General features: G+C 47.9%; 1 protein-coding gene across 5 annotated transcripts in view; it reads right to left on the reverse strand.

The window, feature by feature from the left end:
- The window catches only part of GNG7 (G protein subunit gamma 7), a 154180-nt gene that overhangs the window by 103572 nt on the left and 29045 nt on the right, over positions 1–21563 (reverse strand). For 3 of the 5 annotated variants that reach the window (XM_083484289.1, XM_083484288.1, XM_083484290.1), the window contains exon 2: positions 1227–1310. The gene's annotated coding sequence lies outside the window, so the exon portion shown is untranslated. Of the gene's footprint in view, positions 1–1226; positions 1311–15276; positions 15298–19882; positions 19956–21563 lie in introns of those variants that run through there. The other 2 variants (XM_083484291.1, XM_083484292.1) reach the window with 2 other exon arrangements.

The following is a 21563-nucleotide window of genomic DNA, read 5'->3' on the forward strand; positions in this document are numbered from 1 at the left end:
GGAAGCGGCACAAAAAGGAGCAAATGCCGCCCTCACAAGAGCACGCAAACGGCAAAACAGTGCAAAAACAGCACCGTCATGCCACAAGCCTTTGCACTGAATTTTGAGGCCTGTGGAGAGAAAGGGGGCTGGGGGGGGATTGCAGTGGATTTGATGAGTGCTGCTAGTTTTTTAAAGGCATTTTCAAGGGTTTCCAGAGATTTAGAGGGTCTTTGCAGGATTTCCCAATACCGTTTGCAATGCAATATACAGTGGTACCTCGGGTTAAGTACTTAATTCGTTCCGGAGGTCTGTTCTTAACCTGAAACTGTTCTTAACCTGAAGCACCACTTTAGCTAATGGGGCTTCCTGCTGCTGCCGTGCCTCCGGAGCATGATTTGTTTTCATCCTGAAGCAAAGTTCTTAACCTGAGGTACTATTTCGGGGTTAACGGAGTCTGTAACCTGAAGCGTATGTAACCCGAGGTACCACTGTACACAATTTCACTTAAACACACAGTGCCTCGGAACATAACTCCCATGTAAATGGGGAGTTGCCTGTATATCTTTTTTTAAAAAAGGAAAAAGCAGTCTAATCTGTCTTTTTTGCAGAATCTTTTTTTGTTGTGGTATGTTGCTCTTCAGTTGACTGGTTCCATCTTTATTTTTTGCTGTTATATTCATGTGCAATTGGCATCTCAGACAACTTGTTTGCTGAGCCGCCATCCTGATTTGCTGGCTCTGCGTTTCCCCCATTAGGCTATTAGCTGCAAAAAACCTTTCATTACTGCTGTGGAGCGAGGATTTATTGTGCGAGGCAAACTCACTTAAGTTGAGCAAACCTAAAGTTCCGGTGTGCACTTTTATTTAATTCATTTATTTGATTTCTATACCTTTACCAGAAGATCCCAACATTAAAAACACATTTTATGGAGCACAGTAATACAAAAGTAATAAAAAGCAGAGTAATAAACAGCATGATAATAAAATAATCATAGTAACAGCTTTGACAGGTCACAGAAGATTTAGCAGCCAAAGGAAAGCCTCTCTGGGGAGAGCACCCCACAATCAGGGAGCCACCACCGAAAAGGCCTGTTCTCGTCTTGCCACCTTTTGGGGAGCTGGACTTGCTTTCCGAGGCTCTCCTCACGGTCCCTTTGCAGGCGGCGGAGGCAAGAGAAATGCCCTTTCCGGTGGTGGAGCCCAAGCTACGGCACAGCTGCTCATTGTGGCCTCGCCAGGACTTACCTGTTAAGCAGGCAGCAAAACGGCCTCCTTGCAATCCCAGGGATCTTGCTCCCTTAGATGAGGCTGGGGCTAAGGCCTGGCTTCCTGAAACAGAAACAGCAAAAAGCGCAATAAGACAACAGGAGCCACTACAATACAGGCAGTGACATGTGAGATCCCTTGGGATGCAGCCCCTGCGTAAATTGGGAGCTGCTGGGACGGTAGGTCTGCAAAATTATGCCTGCCATGCAGAAAGAGGACAGAGAAGAGTTTCCCTCCCTCTCTCGTCACACTGGAACGCGTGAGCAGTGGGAGATTCGGGGCAGATAAAAGGGCCTTCTTCATGCAGTACAGACTTAAGCTGCGGAAAGCACTCCCGCAGGAAGCAGCAACAGCCACAAACCTGGATGGTTTTGAAAGAGGACGGGACCAATTCATGGAGGAGGAAATGGCTACCCAGGACTCCTAGCCAGGCTGGCTCTGCTCTGCCTCTACGGCCGGAGGCAGCAAGGCGGCCGAAACCCGGTTGCTGGGAACTGCAGGAGGGGAGAAGGCTCTCGTGTGCGGAAGTTTCCCCAAAGAGCTTTCCTCAAAGAGGGGCTTGATCCAGCAGCTCGGCTCCTCCGATGTTCGTAACAGCCTCTGCCAACGCGAGGGGCACCAGTGGCTGGGCAAGGCAATCAACTCAAGCACAGTCTCCAGAGCGGGAGGGGAGGCAGATCAGTTTCAGAGGACAGGTGCATCCACTGCCCAGCAACCACCCTGATGCGCCCTCCGGATGCTGCCTGCAGGGGCAAGAGCAGCTCCACTCCAAAACCTCTGGAGGGCACCAGTTTGGGGGAAGCTGGGGGCGGAAAGACTCCCAGCCACCATTGGCTCCACTCCTTTGTTTGCTGGAGATATTTTTATCCTGCTCTTCAGCCAACAAAGCCTCTCCCAGAGCAGCTTACATAAAAGCAAATCAATAAAGCCATTGCAACAATTAATAACATCATAAAGCCAGCAAACAATTGCCAGGGGGGAAAGCAGCATGGCAGCCAAGTTCTAAAAGGACACGGTAGGACACCTGCTTGGAATGCAGGTGGAAGGGGGGTCTCCCCAGCATTGCACTGGGACCTTCTGCACACCAAGCAGCTGTTCTGCCCCTGTGTTGGAGCCCTTTCCGGATCTCTAGTGGACTCTCTATCCTTTTTAAGCAGATGGCTGTCTGTCATGGATGCTTTAGCTGAGATTCCTGCATTGCAGGAGGTTGGGCTAGATGTCCCCTGGGGTCCCTTCCAGCTCTGGAAGTCTATAATTCTATCACAGCCAAGCCAGCTTCAGCAGAGATCCATGAGAGCAGGTGGAGGAAGAGGAGGCAGCAGCAGCAGAGGCAGCTGAAGGGCGAGGGGCTGCCTACCAGGCAGAGGGAGAGAAGCACTGCCCGAGTTCTGATCCTGCTCTTCTCGCAGAGCGCAGTTGCTGAGCGACGACTTGCCTCTCCCATCTGATCAACCTGAACCAACACGGGGCACACATGCTGGGGAAACGGAGCATGCTCCCTTTGGCAATGCTACAGGGGGAAATTCCAGAAAATGCAGAGAGACGATGGCCCTGTGGAGAGCTCCACAGGTGAGAGTGTGGTGCTGATAACGCCAAGGTTCCCTGTAAGGAACAGGTGCCTATTCCTGCATTGCTGGGAGTTAGACTGGATGGTCCTCAGGGTCCCTTCCAACTCCACCATTTGATGATCTATGTTCTTTTGCGCTGCCCCTGCAATCAGACAATTCGATCCAAGTTCATTCATCAGCCGGTTGTTAGCAGGGAGTGGCATTCGGACGAAGGCAAGGTGGCTTTCCTTATCAGGACAGAGATGGCATGGAAAGAGTGCAACGTTGACTTTGGCGGTAGATGGAGGTTTTGCTGAGAGGTGTTATTGCAATCCAGCATATGTGCCAAGAGAAGAGAGAGAGTGCAGTTGCTGAGTGCCCCCACCAGACGTCTCCCTTGCTGCAGCCCTCCCCAAGAGACACACACAGAAGGCAGGCTGGCGGCTGGCACTCCATAGCCCTGATGCAAGCCCAGCCCCCCCCCCCCCCATGGCCAGGCTGCAGCAAAGGCGCCTTTGAAGGAAGGAAGGAAGGAAGGAAGGAAGGAAGGAAGGAAGGAAGGAAGGAAGGAAGGAAGGAGCCCTGAGCAGAGAGTGCCCAAGGCAGGGCAGGATCCTGTTCCTTCATGCTTCCCCCCCCCCAACCCAACACACCCGTTAACAGTGACCGTTCTCAAGCTGAAGACTCCTTCTCCAGTCAGGCAGAAGCCATATAAGCAAAACCACACAAGAGCTAAACCATACTGAAAAGGCACATGTGCGTACAGAATTGAAATGAGGAGGGAGGTTTTGGCTCAGGGGGTTGGGAGCAGTGTTCGAAACCTGCCAGGTGCATTTTGCGGCATCTCTGGCGCCAGGTTGGCAACTGATGTCTCTAGCTGGCTGGCCCCTCCGGCTTTCTTAAGCGGTTCAGCAGAAGAGCTCATTTCTATGCCAAGGAGTCCATGGTTCACCCCCTCCTCCGTTAATCCCTACAACGACCCTGCGAAGGAGGCAAAGAGATTGTGACTGACTCCAAGGTCACCCAGCAAGCTTCATGATGGAGTGGGGATTTGAACCCTGATCTCCCAGGTCCTCATCCGACTCTCTAACCACTACACCCAACTGCCTTCCGAGAGTTCTTCAGCTATGGGGCAGCTCTATAAATTAAGTAGGTAAGTAAATATGGGGAAAGCAAAATGTCACTTAGAGAAGGGTCTGAAATACTTTCCCGGAAGCTTGGATTTGTTTTATTCTGGAGTGTTTTATTTGATGTTTTCAAGTGTTGTAAATCACTTTCAGATTGTGTCTTTAAAATATAAAGCAGAATGGAAATGAAATGAATGATGATGATGATGATAATGATAATAATCACCCCACCATAAAAGGGCACCAGGACATTCTGTTGTGGTGGTCGCAACCAAGGTTTAAAGTGCCTTTTGGCAAATAATGTATATACCTGAGTTTCTAACATTGATGTAAACAAATAAATAAATTATTGGGAATAGCCACGGTTCCCCCCCCAACACACTGCAGGTCTGAGTCTAAGCAACGACCCCCCCCCAGCAAGCAGCCCATCCATAAAACAGCCCTTTGCGTAATGAGCTGTAAGAGAATTCGTGTAACATTTCATTTATTTATATTTTACTTCGGCAAGTTGGGATGCAGCTTCCCACAGTCCTCAGGATCCTTCCCCATCCAGAGGCTTGGCCAGCCTAGTCGCCTGATGGGGGGGGGCAGCTGCTGTCTGAATCCTCCAGAGGCAGCCACTTGGGCAAGGCTGCTCCCTGCCTTTTCACTGTGCAGCAGGACCCCAGCCCTCCCCCCACTGGCACCTCCAAGGCATGGGACCCGCTGAGGTCTCCCCAAGGGGGTGCAGCACTGCTGGGGCTTGGACTAGGTGACCCTCAAGGTCCCTTCCAACTCAGCAGTGCTGGGATTCTAGGATTCTAGGCACTGGGCGGGAGGGAGCCTGCCCAGTCCTGAAAGCTCAGCCCAGCTCAATAATCTCGGGGAGCTTTGCCAGCAGGGTGAGGGGGAGCCCCAGCCCTTGAAAAAAATCCTGCGCTTGGCACAGAGCCTCTGATGGATGCAGTTCAACAGGACTTTTATTTATGGCTCTGCTGCCAGCCCCGTCTTCATGGCAACTGCTGGGGGGGGGGGCATATACACAGATGCTGCGAAAGGAAGGAAGGAAGGAAGGAAGGAAGGAAGGAAGGAAGGACCCCAGGGCTGTAGGGGAGGGGAGAGAGACAATGAGAAGAGAAGAGAAACGTGATCAGGAAGAGCAATGGCTGCTGCAGCTACAGAGAGAACAGGATGTTTGCTGCCTTTCCTCTCCTCCACTGCAAGGACAGCGCGGTGGGAGGGGGAGACTTTCCCTGCAAGGGAGATCAGAGGGAGCTAAGGACTGAGAAGAATGAGCCAGAGGGTGGCTCTGTGCTTCAGGGACCCACAGGCAAAGAGGGACAGGGCAGAGTCTGCCCATGGCACCCCAGTCAATCCTATCCTGCCCAGGACCCACCCAGCGTCACCCCGGACCACTTCTGCTCATTTCTCCGCCTGTGGGCAACCAGCATTTCAACCTCCCTCCGTCCCCACGCAACAAGGGCCTAGTTCTCAGTGTGGATTATAGAATTGTAGAGTTGGAAGGGACCCCCAATGGTCATCTAGTCCAACCCCCTGCAAGGCAGGAATCTCAACTTAAGCCCCCCCCCCATCCAATCTGAAACCAGACCCTGCCTGGGTTTGCAAATGTGCTAGCATTTTTATTTGCAGCACCATTAGAAGGATATCTCAGCAATATAATTTCAAACTGCAGTTTATTATGATGATTATTACCATTATTTACTACCTGCCCTTCAAGAATCAAAACACAATATTAAAAACAGTTTAAAACAACCTCCCATCAACAGGAATAAGGTGGGTCCCAAAATTATGCACCGCTAGTGGCGAAATCCAGGGTTTGCTTTCAAAATGATTTATTAATGGCTTACTGCAGAAAAGTTCTCAAGGTGACTTGTAATTCTCAGTTGGTCCTTTCATAAGCCGCTTTGAGATTTTTGCTTATTTTACAATCAAGTGGCGTATAAATATTATGAAATAACTCATGATCGTAAAACACACAAGAGTTCAAGAGCAAGCCAGAAGAGCAGCATTACCGTATTGCTAAATGCGCTCACCTTGCGATGACAGGAAAAGAGGAAGACCCCCGCAGGGGTCATCATACCACATGATCCCAGTTAGGAAAGAAATGCCTGCAGGGTGAAAGCTCATTCTTACATAGAGAAAGCTAGAAAGATCAATTCCCCACACAGAAAAAGCCAGCCTGCCAGGGAGAAGGCTAGGCCAGAGCCCTCCTCCTCCTCCTGCTCCCTGACCAGCTGCCTTTCTAGGTGCAGGGAAGCCTCACAGCCAAGGCAACGGAGCCTGCAGAACTTCGAGTCTGCTTCAGGGTGGGTGGAATGGAAGCTTTAGTTGAGATTCCTGCACTGCAACTCTCCAATTCTCAGCCCTGCTCTGAGATCAGCAATGGCTCCCTGCTTGTGAAAAACTCTCCCCAGGAAGATTCGGCTGGTGCCTTCATTATAGATCTTTGGGCACCAGGGGAAAACAGGGAAAGGGGCATTACTGGGTTGTCTTTGTTCTTATTATTATTATGTATTTTGTGTTTCTTATACAGTGGTACCTCGGTTTATGAACTTAATCCATTCCGGAAGTCCATTCTTAAACAGAAACCATTCTTAAACCGAGGCGCGCCTTCCCTAATGAGGCCTCCCACTGCCAGTGCCCTTCCATCGTTCAGTTTCCATTTGTAGACCGAGGTAAAGTTCACAAACCGGGATACTACTTACAGTTTTGCGGAGTTCGTAAACCAAATTGTTCGAAAACAGAACTGTTCTTAAATCAAGGTACCACTGTATTAAAATTGCCCTGAGATCTACTGGTACAGTGGTACCTCAGGTTACATACGCTTCAGGTTACAGACGCTTCAGGTTACAGACTCCGCTAACCCAGAAATAGTACCTCGGGTTAAGAATTTTCCTTCAGGATGAGAACAGAAATCGTGCAGCAGCGGCGCAGCAGCAGCAGGAGGCCCCATTAGCTAAAGTGGTGCTTCAAGTTAAGAACAGTTTCAGGTTAAGAACGGACCTCCAGAACAAATTAAGTTCTTAACCTGAGGTACCACTGTATAGAGTGGTATGCCAATGTATGCAAACAACATTTATACAAATAATAATAATAATAATAAATAAATAATGTGAGATCTGGCAGGCAGGCTTTTTCAAGGCTATCTGGGGCCTCTCGTGAGGATAAACAAGGTAGTAAAACCGGATTAAGCTTCCCGAAGAGGAGGAGGGAGAAGCCACACAGACAGATGCTCGCACACCCGTTAATAAGATAAAACCAACAAGGCCAGATTATGGACTGAGGAAGCTAATATTCCTTCAGAAAAAAGGGTTAGTAGGGGATCTCTGCAAATCTAATTTTGCAAGGTGGGGGGAAGCACCAAGAAGTCCGGAAGTGAGAGCAGATCGCCAGCTACCCGTCCTCCTTCCAGGAGCTTTTCCTCATAAACAGCCAACAGCAGCTCAACAAGCCGAGCTGAGCAGAAGCAGATTGGTCACCCCTAGAGGAGAAGGAGGAGAAGAGAAGGCCTTCATCTTTGGACTCATCTATCCACCCTCCGGCCCAACCCAGTGGGGAACCTTCCCTAGGGAGCAAGGCCCTGGGGTAGGAAACATCCCCAAGAGCAGGGTCTCAGGAGGAAGAGCTGGGCCCTGGGGTGGGGAGTGGGCTTCCTTCTGCAGATGCCCATGCTGTTGCGAAGGGTGGGAGACATGTAAGCAGGATTGCAGGTGGGCCCAGGGAGCCTGACCACTCGGAGAGTCTGGAAGACCCTTCTGCAGGAAACCAGGGCAGAGGGGGATGCATGTGTGAATATTGTGGCATGGGAGGGAGGAAGAGCGTTGCACCCACAAAGACATCTCCTTGAGAAAGCATGCCTGGTGCCCCGCCAGGGAGAGAGGCACACTGTGCCCATCAAAACAGAAGGCTGGGCTTGCATTCATTTGCTGATACACCAGACCTGGGATGGTTGGGGAGGGCAGATCCGTGGAGAAACCCTCTCTTTGTCCCCCAGGGTTAGAATTGCCAAATGGCACCTTAAACCTAAGTTACAGTTGCCAGAATGGAATGTCTAGGCACCTTTTTCCAATGGGGTATTATATTGTTGTTGTTGTTTTCTATACTGCTTTATATTTTAAAGAAAACAACCTCAAAGCGGTTCACAACACATAAAACAATCCAGAATAAAACAACCAAATAAAACAATCCAGAATAAAACAAATTCAAGCATCAAGGAGAGTATTTCAGGTCCTTCTCTAAGTGACATTTGGCTTTCTCCATATTTATTTACCAACTTAATTTATAGAGCTGCCCCATAGCAGAATTGCTCTAGGGAGCAAGTGGGTGTAGTGGTTAGAGTGTTGGACGAGGACCTGGGAGATCAGGGTTCGGATCCCCACTCCGTCATGAAGCTCACTTGGTGACCTTGGAGTCAGTGATGGCCTCTTCACCTACCTCACAGGGCCGTTGTAGGAATTAATGGGGGGGAGTGAACCATGCACTCCTTGTGATATAAATGCAAGGTACAAGCTCTTCTGCGCATCTGCTTAAGAAAGCCAGAGGGGCAGTCAGAGGGAGGTGCCAGTTGCCAACCTGGCAGCCAGAGATCTTCACAGGGTTGCAATTGGACCCACGCCAGGTGCAAAACACACATTTCTAGCTCTGCCTCAATGTAAAATGCGCAAGCAGGATTCGAGCATGAGAGCTGTCTACCCCCCGGTCCCCGCTGGTCTCCAGAAACTTGGTATCCAGAAGCACTGCTCCCTCCAACCCGCTGTTTCTGCCTCCAGGTGCAAATGTCTTACCTGGATTTGGAAGGGAGCCTACAGGTACAAAGAGACACAACCTCTGGCATGCGCACCGCCCAGGAAGCCTCTGCCTGCCCCTCCGGGAGCGAAGGGTGGCTGTGCATCTTCCGAAATAAGAACTGCACCAGGCCAGCTTGCACAACAGGTGAGCCTGGCGGGACTCCCAGTTCACCTGCTCAGGAATTCTGGAACAGGAGGGCCGCTGCAGCCACCTTCAGAAACACCTCCTGCTCAATCTGAACTTTGTGGGCAGGAGAAAGAATGCAACAAGAACCTGTTGAAGTGTACACAACTCACAACAGCTCTGAGGCAGAGGGGGTCAGGTTTCTGAACCGCCACAACCACAAGTGAGGATCCAGGTCGCTATTTGAGGAGCAGGTGGGGGCACCAGGTTGTAGAAGGAATGGCCGAAATAAATCCTCAAAGAATTCTCCACACAATGGGCAAAACAGAGGAACACTACTTCCAAACATCATGGTTTCATTAACATCAAAAATCACTCCTGCTATACTGATTTATATGTGATTTAATATGATCTCTTCTTAAATACGCTCCTGCCACAGTGTCAATCAAGATGGTCCAGTGATTTCATTTAACTCTGTGACCTTCAGGGGACGGAATATCACACATTTTTTTCAGAAACTGAAGGTGGCATGAAAAAGACCTAGCATTTAGTCACTGTTTTATTCACAGGGTTTCCTTACTGCCCTGTAATGAAGTTCTTGGGGCAGCTCAGCAAACAAACAAAACTATGGGGGAAACAACACAAAACACAAAAATCAAGAAATAAAATCAAAAGCAGCATAGACTTTCAGCCGTCTGGCCCAAAAATGGCAGCTGCGCATTCCATTTTGGTGACTGTAACATGGAGATTTTGGAAGCAGCCTGCCATGTTTTGAGAGAGGGGATTCCTCCAGGGAGCAGGAAAACTCTTGCATGGTGGTAGGGCAGAGTGGGTTGGATTACTGCAAAACTTTATACATGGGGCTGCCTCTGGAGACAGTTCGGAAACTTCTGCTAGTGCAGAATTCAGCGGCCAGGCTGCTCACCAGGGCAAGAGAGTTTGAGCATTTTGCACTGATACTTGCCTGACTGCCCTGGCAGCCCATTAGTTTCCAGGCCCAATTCAAAGTGCTGGTGTTGGGTGGACTTCCGGGGTGGCGCCATCGGCAATGGCGGACTCCCTCTGATCTGGAGGGACTAGCTCCACGCGAAACGGGTCTTTTCTGCTACGGCGAAGCGGGGACCCTTTCAAAAATCACAGGCGGATGAAGCCTGTGACCCACCGTGGAAGACTGGCAGATGCAACTAATCGACTACATGGAGATGGCGGAGATGACTGGCAGAATTCGAGACCAGGGAGAAGAGCAAGTGGAAGAAGACTGGGGGAAATTTAAAATTTATTTGCAGAAACACTGTAAAATTTCTGAATGTTGATGACATTGAAATGAACTGTGGGGGCTCTAGCAACAAGATAAAATTTAAGACTAAATTAATAAATAGACAAACCAAGGGCTATGAATTTGCTGAACCAACTTTTAAAAGGGATACAAGAACAGGGGATGTGAGGAAGTCAGGAAAATATGTGAATTTAAGATATAAAACCAAGAAAGAGGGAATTTTTGTGTTTTTCTTATATGTGTTTTTCTTTTTTATTATTAGTTTTTTAAGGTATGTATTTTTGTATTTTTGTGTCTAATGTTTGTAGTGTGGTATTTTGTAGTATGTATGTTGTGTTTTTATATTTTCTTGTTTTTGTTTTTGTATTTCTTCTGTTATATTGTGTATTGTTAAAACTTAATAAAAAGTCTATTTAAAAAAATTTAAAAAAAATAAAATTGTTGAACCCCCTTCGGAAGCAGGGGAAGAGGGGGGATTTTTTCAGACTGTTTAAATCTGCAGAAGTGAGTCTAAAGTAAAGTAACTTTCCACCGTCCTGATCCTGGAGTGGGGTGTCAAGACTGACGTTCTTTTTTTTGAAGCTCATTGACCAGAGACAAACGTTTTTGACAGATAGCTATAAGAAGAGAAACATTGATTCCATTGTTCCCCTTCGCTTTTTAAAGGAACAAATATTGACAAAATATCTGAAAAAGGAAACTTTGTTGTTAGACTTGTTTTTAAAAGAAAGAACAAATAGAAGTTTTCCCCCTAGAGGGAGACTGTGAAACTGTAGCCAACTCCGGGGAGCTTGCAGCTTACAGATTACAATCGTGGGAATAGACTTCTGACCTTGCAGGACAATGTATCTGGAAGCTCTGCTGTGTGCTTTCTCTAAAACAAACAGTGGTGTAGCGTGGGGGGTGCCAGGGGTGCCGGCCGCACCGGGCGCAACATCTGGGGGGGCGCGAGTCCAGAGGGAAGGGACAAGTTCCTTCCTCCGCCGGGCTCCCCGCCGCCACCGCCAGCCTTGCGCCCTAGCGCACGCGCCCCCCGCCGCCGCTGCAGCTGCGCTCCACTCACTGCTCGCAGGAGGAGCAGCTGCTGCAGCAGCACCGCCGCCGCCACCAACGCCTGGCCGGGCACGGGCAGCCTCCGCACCCCGCCGCCGCCGGCATCCCCTCGGCCCAGCCACAGGCGGCGGCTGCTTCTGCCGACTGGGAGGGAGAAGAGCTCCGAGGGGCCTCGCCGCGCCCTGCACTCCCCAAAACCCTCCGAGAGGAAGCCGGCTGGCGGGCGAGGGTCTCCCGGCAGAAGGGGGCGCCGCTGGCTCCGGCTCTCAGCGCAAGTCTCAGCCGTGGGGGGGGGGGCGAGGACGGAGGACGGCTGGAAGCCCCCGGAGCCGGCCGGGAGGAGGAGAGTCGCTCGCCAAGCCCGGATCTGGAGCTCCACCTACAGTCCAAGGAGAGGAGGGAGCGGGGAGGCGCCCGAGGGGAGGTGGCTTCGGCTGCCTCGGCCCGCGGGGGCTCCGCAAATAATAAATTTAATAAATTCCTGCTGAGCCTTTGGGGGGGTCCTTGGCTCCTTCGCTCACCCCCAGCCCCAGTGGCGTAGCGTGGGGGGGTCAGGGGGGCCAGGCGCAACATCTGGGGGGGCACGCTCGCACTCGAGTGCTAAAATCCACGGGTTAGGGGGCGCAAATTACTTGCCTTGCCCCGGGTGCTGACAACCCATGCTACGCCACTGAAAACAAATGCCCTACTGGAACAGCTACATGAGAAGATGGATTTGATGACTGATGCGATCAGAAATTTTGAACAGGCAGTGGGAAATTATATGGAGCCCATCCAGGAATTAAATCAGGAGTGTGCCCTGATGGAACAGATGAGGGAAGAGGATGCTGCAGGATCTAGGGCGCCAGAGACGGAGGGAGCTGTGGCCCAGCAGGAACATGAGCTTTTGGATTTGACAAATGAACTTGGAAAAAGCCAGACTTGGAAAGATAAAGTTTGGTTTGGTTTGGAAATGGGGGGTTGGATAGACCCCCCTATGCAGGGATGTTTGGACTTTTCAAGTCTGGCAATGGGGAGTGAGATGTTTGGGGTTGTGGGGGCTTTTAATTTTGGAGGGTTTTTGAAATATGTTCTTAAATACCACATGGAGTTTAGTGTGGGCTATGGAAAGGGGGCTGATTTGTTGAGAAGGGTAAAAGCATTGTTAAGCTGGAGTTCCCACGAGTGAAAGGAGCAGGAGACAAAGGAAAATACAGTTATAAGTATGAAGAAGAGCTGCGGAAGGGACATGGAAGAGATTTAAGGGCCTCGGATACAAGGTTACCAGGTTAATGCGCTAGATTGATGGGATAATAAGAACTGACAAAACCCGGGACCAGGAGGAAGGGACGCTGGATGAAGATTGGATTGTTTTTATTTCTTTTTTTTACTACTAGAATTGTTTTATAAAATTGATGAATGTTAGAAAAATGTTGGAACGAAATTACTTGGCTTTAGCAAAAATGTTCAAAGAATTATGTAAGAATATTATGGTTATGAGAAGTTGGAAAAATAAGATTTAAGTTTTAAGATTTAAGGTTTTTTATAGTAAGATAAGATTAAAATAGATTAAGGTAATGTAATGACAGAATATTATGAAATATGGAAAGGAATTGCTGCGGCAATTAACAACTAAGATACAGAAAAGGGGAGGAGGAGGAGGTCAAAGAAAGAAGGTAATGACAGTTGAGGATTTGAGAATGATGGATTTGTTTTTGAGTGTTTGTGGTGTATTTTTGTTTTTTGAATTTGTATTGTTTGATGTGGTTTGTTTTTTTCTTTGTTTTTGCTTTCTCTTTTTCTGCTTTCTTCTTTTTTGTAATTCTATAAAACTTTCAATAAATATCATTTAAAAAAAAAATCAAAGTGCTGGTGTTGACCTATAAAGCCTTCAATGGCTCAAGGCCCCAATATCTGAAGGGTGACAAAATGAAAACAGGGCCTTTTCTGTGGTGGCATCTTGTCTATGGGATGCTCTCCCCTGGGAGGTTTGCCTGGTACCTTCATTGTGCACCTTTAGGTGCCAGGCAAAAAAGGTTCCTCTTTAACCAGGCCTTTGGCTGATTGACACCCAATGCCCTCTTAAAATGTGTTGGGGAGGCAGGGGGTTATTGGGTTGCTGTTTTATTTTTATTATGCATTTTGTGTTTTTATATTGTGGTTTTATGCTGCAAAGCGCCCTGAGACCAGCTGTATAAAATTCAAAAAATGGGGGGGGGCAGGAGGCACCATGGGAAGAAGCATCATTAAACAGATGTGGAGGAGCTTCCTAACGAACTTCTGTGAAGTTTTGTTTTAAATGCAGGAGGAGAAGTCTTAGCAGAAGATGCAAGGGAACAAGCCCCCCAACCCAAAGAAAATCCCATTGACAGGGAAAGAGCTAAGCCTCTGTAATGGACAGAATGCCCCCAAGGCTCCCCCAGCCTCCTGAAATGGACATCAGATGCTGAGCAGGAAGGAAGATGTGCCAGAGCAGAAACGGGCCTTTGTTCCCCCATAATGGGGCGGGGAGGAGATTTGGACTCCCCCATCCGCATCCCCACCCCTTTCTCTCTCTGCTGCCCTCAGGAAGACCAGAGCAAGCTGGGTAACAACAAAGAATTTATTTCCACTGTCATTAAGCGTCAGTCGTATCGCCAGGACAATTTTGCTTCAGGAGGGAAGGAGGGAGGAATAAAGAAGTCGCAGAGGACAAGAAAGGAGGAAATGTTTTGGCCGCCCCACTTCCAAACCATTCCTCCTCATCGGTTACATAAATGGGAGATAACCCTAAACTGGGGGCCTGAGCTGCAATTTTTTGTGTGCAGGAAATTTTTAGTACAAAAAAAGTGGGGAGAACCAAGATTGCCAGCGTTCCTGCCCCCCCACAAAAAATCCCCTCCCATAAACATAATCAAGCAGTATATAGCTGTTCATCTGTCATGGATGCTTTAGTTGAGATTCCTGCCTTGCAGGGGGTTGGACTAGATGACCCTTGAGATACCTTCCAACTCTACGATTTTATGATTCTGTAAATTTTATGAAATAAACAACCTCATAATAATAAAATTCACTGAAAAAGAAATGGCACCTAGACATTCTGTTTGGTGTTAGAAACTCATATATAAAATCTGTATCTCGTTGAACCTAAGTTACAGTTGCCACAATGGAATGCCTAGGCACCATTTTTTACACTTTGAAAATGATGAGGACGATTCATTTCATTTCTATACTGCTTTGCATTTCAAAGAACAATTCTCAAAGTGGTTTGCAACACACTAGAACATCAAATAAAACAATCCAGAATGAAACAAACTCAAGCTTCAAGGGAAATATTTTGGATCCTTCTCTAAGTGACATTTTGCTTTGCCCAGTCGCCAACCCGGCACCCAGGTATCTCCACGTGGTCGCAATTGGACGCACCAGTTGCAAAACATGCCTGGATAATGGCTAATACTGATTCTGTGGTGGCAACCCTAATCTAGGTTTAAGGTTGGCAACTGGCTTATATATCTGTGTTTCTAACGCTGACAAGAAACCCAGGCTGAACAGGGAAGGAAGGCTCCATTTTCTGACTTGCACACCAATGGCCCTCTGCAGTTTGCTGCCTTCATTTCCAGCAGAGAAAGCCAGGAAGTTTTTCACAAGAAGGCAATAAATTAGAAAGAAAGACGACTCCAACTTCCTGGCAGTTTTTCTCGCCCAGAACTACATAGAAAAATAATTCACGGCAGCTGAGGAGAAGTTTCTTGTGGAAATTGTGCCCAGAAGACCCTCCCAGGGGCTGTTTGATGCCCCTCAGCTGGGCCCCACCTCCAAGGACCCGATCTCCACCCTTGAGTTCCCCAAGTCAAAGCGACTCAACCCTGCAGGAGAGAGGACTTCTTTTTTCCAGCACTTCCAAGAACATATCTGAAGGGTGAAGTCATGGTTTTAAGCTGCTCCATTGATAATGAAAACAAGGCAGACCGATCTGGGCGGGAGAGAGGGGCATTCATGCAGGATGCAGACAACAACAACAACAACAACAACAACAACAACAAATTATTTATACCCCGCCATCTGGCTGGGTTTTCCCAGCCACTCTGGGTGGTTCCCAACAGAATTAAAAGCACAATAAAACATCAGACATTAAAAACGTCCCTCAACAGGGCTACCTTCAGATGCCTCTGGGAAAAGCTTGCGCCCCTTTCAACCACTCAGCCCAGCTGACAGAAAGGCTTTCTCTGTGCTCACTGAGGGCGGCTCCTGGCCTGTCCTGCTGGTTCCAAGAATGAGTATGCAGGGGTCGGCTTTATCCCCAGTTACGACTGCCCTCCTCTCTCGTTCTCCCACTGAAAATAGGAACGCCCCGTTCCATAATGATAATGTTTCTACTTATACCCCAGACATCTTACTGGGCTGCCCCAGCACTCTGGGCAGCTTTGAATATATATAAAAACATAATAAAACATTAATATTTAAAAAACTTCCCTATACAGAATTGCCTTCCGACAGCTCGGGGGTCAGATTACTCCATATCTTCCAACATTTCTCCAATGAAAACAGGGACATTCTAAGGAAAAGTGGGATGTTCTAGGATCAAATCAGAAACCAGGATGGTTTCTCTAAATCAGGGACATCCCTAGAAAATAGGGACATTTGAAGGGTCTGCTCTCCCCCCCTGCAACCTGTGTCCATGCTTGCTCTGCAAATAATAAATGGCAGAGCCCTCCCAGGCCAGGGCGACTTCTGTGTAGATGCCATGGCTTTGGAATATTATTTATTATTAATCTTATTTGTTTACTTACTGAATTTCTATACCTTCCTTCATCAGAGCATGACAGGGCAGTTTACAATATAAAGACACAAAAATAGATACCATAGTAACAGACAAAAACAATACCACCCCCTTATATATGTGCGTGACACAGAGAGAGAGAGAGAGTTTAAAAGGCTGTAAATGGTCCCATGAGCCAAAGGCTTGGGAGAAGAGAAATGTTTTTGGCGGGCGCCTAAGGATATGTAATGAAGGCACCAGGAGAGCCTCCTTGGGGAGAGCATCCCACAAACAAATGCCCCGTTCTCATGTGCCACCCTCTGGACCTCTCATGGTGGAGGCACATGAAGAAGGGCCTCAGAAGAAGGGAAAAGAGAGGACCCAAATAATTACCACCCAGTCAGTCTGACATCAATACCAGGGAAGATTCTGGAGCAGATCATTAAGAAAACAGTCTGTGAGCACCTAGAAAGGAATGCTGTGATCACCAATAGTCAGCATGGATTTCTGAAAAATAAGTCATGTCAGACTAACCTGATCTCGTTTTTTGACAGAATTACAAGCCTGGTAGATGAAGGGAACGCAGTGGATGTAGCCTACCTTGATTTCAGCAAGGCATTTGACAAGGTGCCCCATGATATTCTTGTAAAGAAGCTGGTAAAATGCGGTCTTGACTATGCTACCACTCAGTGGATTTGTAACTGGCTGACTGACCGAACCCAAAGGGTGCTCATCAATGGTTCCTCTTCATCCTGGAGAAGAGTGACTAGTGGGGTGCCACAGGGTTCTGTCTTGGGCCCGGTTTTATTCAACATCTTTATCAACGACTTGGATGATGGACTCAAGGGCATCCTGATCAAATTTGCAGATGACACCAAACTGGGAGGTGTGGCTAACACCCCAGAGGACAGGATCACACTTCAAAACGACCTTGACAGATTAGAGAACTGGGCAAAAACAAACAAGATGAATTTTAACAGGGAGAAATGTAAAGTATTGCACTTGGGCAAAAAAAATGAGAGGCACAAATACAAGATGGGGGACACCTGGCTTGAGAGCAGTACATGTGAAAAGGATCTAGGAGTCTTGGTTGACCACAAACTTGACATGAGCCAACAGTGTAACGCGGCAGCTAAAAAAGCCAATGCAATTCTGGGCCTCATCAATAGGAGTATAGCATCTAGATCAAGGGAAGTAATAGTGCCACTGTATTCTGCTCTGGTCAGACCTCACCTGGAGTACTGTGTCCAGTTCTGGGCACCACAATTCAAGAAGGACACTGACAAACTGGAACGTGTCCAGAGGAGGGCAACCAAAATGGTCAAAGGCCTGGAAACGATGCCTTATGAGGAACGGCTAAGGGAGCTGGGCATGTTTAGCCTGGAGAAGAGGAGGTTAAGGGGTGATATGATAGCCATGTTCAAATATATAAAAGGATGTCACATAGAGGAGGGAGAAAGGTTGTTTTCTGCTGCTCCAGACAAGCGGACACGGAGCAATGGAGCCAAACTACAAGAAAGAAGATTCCATCTAAACATTAGGAAGAACTTCCTGACAGTAAGAGCTGTTCGACAGTGGAATTTGCTGCCAAGGAGTGTGGTGGAGTCTCCTTCTTTGGAGGTCTTTAAGCAGAGACTTGACAACCATATGTCAGGAGTGCTCTGATGGTGTTTCCTGCTTGGCAGGGGGTTGGACTCGATGGCCCTTGTGGTCTCTTCCAACTCTATGATTCTATGATTCTAGAAGATGATCTCAGTGTCTGCGTCGGTTTACACAGGGAGAGACGGTCCTTGAGGTGATGCAGTCTTGAGCCTTTTAAGGCTTCAGAGGTCAAAAACAGCACTTTGAACTGGGCAGCCAGTGCAGTCGGACCAGGATCAGTGCAATATGCTCAAACAGTCTTGTCCCGGTCAGCAACCTGGCTGTTGAATTCTGCAATGGCTGAAGTCTCCAAACTGTCTTCAGAGGTAGCCCTACGTATAACACATTGCAATAATCAAACCTTGAGGTTGCCAGGGCATAGACAGTAGACTATCCCAGTCCAGACAGGGGTGTAGCTGGGCCACCAGCCAAAGCTGAAGGTTTTAGGCACTCCGGGCCACCTGAGCCTCAAGCGACAGCAATGGATCCAGGAGGACCCCCCAAGCAGTGCACTTGCAGAAAGGCTTCACTGGCCTCCAAGTGAGTCACGTGGCCCCCTTCCACCTAACTTCTCTCCCTCAATGCCAGTGGTGGAAGCTGCCTTCAGAGGTGGCATTCACTGGGAACCTCATCCAAACAGCCCCACATCACTCCCTGAATGACTTCCCAGGGCTGTCATGAAAACACAGGAAAGATGTGGCACTTGGTACAGAAATGTGCCAACTCTTTGCGTTGTCCTTCTGCACAAGGGCAAATTGAAAGGCTGGCTCCCTTGGAAGCTCCTGTCCTCCCAGCAACCACACTCAGTTGTCAATTACTTTTAACCCCAAAACTCTGCAAATCTGCACAAGGCCCAGGCGACTGACTTCCAGCAGCACCCTTAACTAGCAAGTCTATTTGGACCATTTAACTTTTTAAAAAGAGAACTCCTACCATGTGCCAAAGGGGGTGTCATTTCTTGCATCCCGAGAACAAGATCCTGGTTTCAAAACAAACCCCACTTCCTTAAAGCTGACCGTAAGGACACCTTCCCTTCCTCTTGTTACATCACAGAGGCAATATTTCAGAAAACGTTTTGGAGCAGAAGGGCTCAACACCTCCTCAAAGGACAAACAGCGGATGTTACAAAAGGCAAGCGCTAAATTTAGGCCAACTTCCTTCTAAGAAACGAGTAACACTTGGAAATCACTGAAGCGATGCAGCCCCAGGCGGCCGGGGTGGCATTTCACCAACCTGGGAACCTGAAAATAGTATAAAAGTAATTTAGGAAAATAATCGTAGGGGGGAAATAGTATAAAAGTAATTTATCTGTAATCAGATAGAAATCCACTCTGGCGGTGCATTTCAGAGTCCCCCAGAAAGAGAACGAGAGGCAAAGGCGTGCAGATTTCCAACAAGTTGGGCGGTGCGAGACTGCAAGTGTGCAGAGCTCTTTCCCAAACCTGGGGGACTGCTGGCTGCAACAATATCCAGACAGCACCAGGCCAGGGAAGGCTGCATTCAGCTGCTTTCAACCCCATGGATCCATCAGTGCCCTCCTGTCGCTGCCGAGAGATGCTGCTGGTGACTGAAGCTGTGGCGAAACACAAACTCCTTTAGTGCACGCACACATCTCCTCATCGAGATCTTGTTGCCTGCCATGAGGCCCAATCTCTGTTGACACAACTGTGAGCGCACAAACCACGCAGATCCTGGAACCAATTCTGAACAAGAGAAAAGATTTCTTTCTCCAACAACCATCCGATGCAAATAATGCCTTCCACAGAAGCAGATGTAAAGAGGTGGTTTTTTTCTTAAAGAGCAAGTGTTGCCCACACAACTGAGATAGGCTCTGCTCCCCATCCTATTCAGTACACTCCATTCAGACAGAAGTTTCAACAGGCCTCCAATTTTCATGTTTCTCACCTCTGAAAGAGTATAACTTTCTTTCTGTGCTACTGAGTCTTCCTCTGCTTCAGACTCCCTACGAATTCTCCATCCGCAGCAAAAAGAATAAGCCCGAATTTTCTAAAGGCCAGATATCGCACCGTTGCCTGAGCCATGGCATCCCATGCACATAGAACACATATGCCATATCGTGGGATGTAGCAGATGAAGCATGCCTAGGCTGCCCCTTAAAATTAAATTACACCAACAGTACAGCCATGGAAACAGGGAGATGAGAAGAATATAAAGTTATCATTTTTTAAAGCATTATATTGCACTGTAAACTGCTTCAAGTGACCAAGGGAGAAAAGCAAAGTATAAATCTTCTATGGAGATTTGACACAAAATAAACCAGTGGATGCAGTGACCTTAGAATTTACAGTTTCCTTCTGCATCAGACAAGCCAAACACCTGCATGTCTATTTATTGTTGCTTACTGAATTTATATCCTGCCCTTCTTCCCCAGGGCAGCAGACAGATCCACAACTTGGAAAAGCAGCAATGATGTCCTGAAACAGATCAAAACGTTCCAAAACCAAACGCAATTAATAACATTCTGTTGAGAGACAAAAAGCACTTGGCACACGGCAAGGCATGCTCCTTGCTGCTTTGCAGAAATTTAACCAAAATACAACTTATGCCAGGCAGGTAAAATGCAGCTTTTTGCAGCAGCTTTCAGGTCTGGGAGTAGCCAAATCGACCTTGCCTCCCCATGGGACTCCAGCACCCATTTCCCATCCTCATGGTGCCCATCCAGGAAGAGGAGAACAGACCTGAGCATCAGCCCCTCAGCTCAGGAATGACAGCTCCAGCCCCCCTCCCTCTCCAAGCCCCACACAACCCCTCTGGCTCCATCATATCCCTTGCAAGCAAGCCAAGTCACGAGCAGACTGAACCCAGTGGCAATGAGTTGTTTGTCCAAATACTGTACTGGGCTGGGGGGGTGTTTCCCCCCGGCATTAATTAGAGGGCACCAGCCCCCAAGACCTTCCTGCATATCATTTCAAGGGGCTCATTTCTGGAAGAGCAATAACTGGTGTTGGGAATTCCCATTGTTCTAGGCGCATTTTGCAACAGGGAATTTCATTAGAGCAAGCAGTTTCTGAGCACAGTATTGCGCCTAAGATTTCAGATTAAAACTGCAAAGTGAAGGTAGATTAAGAGGCCATGACTGACACCAAGGTCCCCCAGTGAGCTTCAGGACAGAGCTGGAATTTGAACCCTGATCTCCTAGGTCCTAGCTGACACTTCTTCTGCTATGGGGCAGCTCTATAAATTAAGTAGGTAAAATAAAAGTGGGAAAAGCAAAATGCTACTTAGAGAAGGATCTGGAATATTCCCCTTGAAGCTTTGTTGGATTCTGGATTGTTTTATTTGATGTTCTAATGTGTTGTAAACTGCTTTTGAGGTTTTTTCTTTAAAATATAAAGTGCTATAGAAATGAAATGAATAATAACAAAAAATAAATTTCACTGTAAAAAAAGAGGAGCCTAGATATTCTGTTATGGCAATGGTAACCTAGGTTTAAGGTGCCATTTGGCAATTAGCTTATACAGTCAAACCTTGATTGTCAAATTTAATCCATTCCAGAAGACCACTCAACTTCTGAAACATTTGACAACCGAGGCACTGCTTCTTGCACTCAAGCGGAAGCCACGTCAGATGTTCGGGTTCCAAAAAGCATTTGGAAACCGGAGCCTTTACTTTCAGGTTTTTAGCGTTCGGGAGTTTGAAACGTTAGAAAACGGAGCCGTTCGAGAACCGAGGTTTGACTGTATATGTGAGTTTCTAACACTGCCAGAATTACTGGGGCCAAAAAGTGGTATATGAATAAATGAGACACAATAATAGAATCATGGAATTGTAGAGTTGGAAGTGGCCCTGAGAGCCATCTAGTCCCTGCAATGCATAGCTATCCCATACATGGATCGAACCTGCAACCTTGGCATTATCAGCACCACACTCTAAGCAACTGAGCTAGACGGGTGTGGTTGGACTACAACTCCATCATCCCTGACCACAGGCTAGAGATGATGGGAGTACGAGTCCAACAACGCCTGGGGACCCAAAGTGGAGACAGACTGCTGTAGAGTCCAGAAGCTGGCCGGACCCTTTCCG

This window comes from Podarcis liolepis, assembly GCF_965112155.1.
Source record: "Podarcis liolepis genome assembly, chromosome: 18".
Lineage (NCBI taxonomy): Eukaryota > Metazoa > Chordata > Lepidosauria > Squamata > Lacertidae > Podarcis > Podarcis liolepis.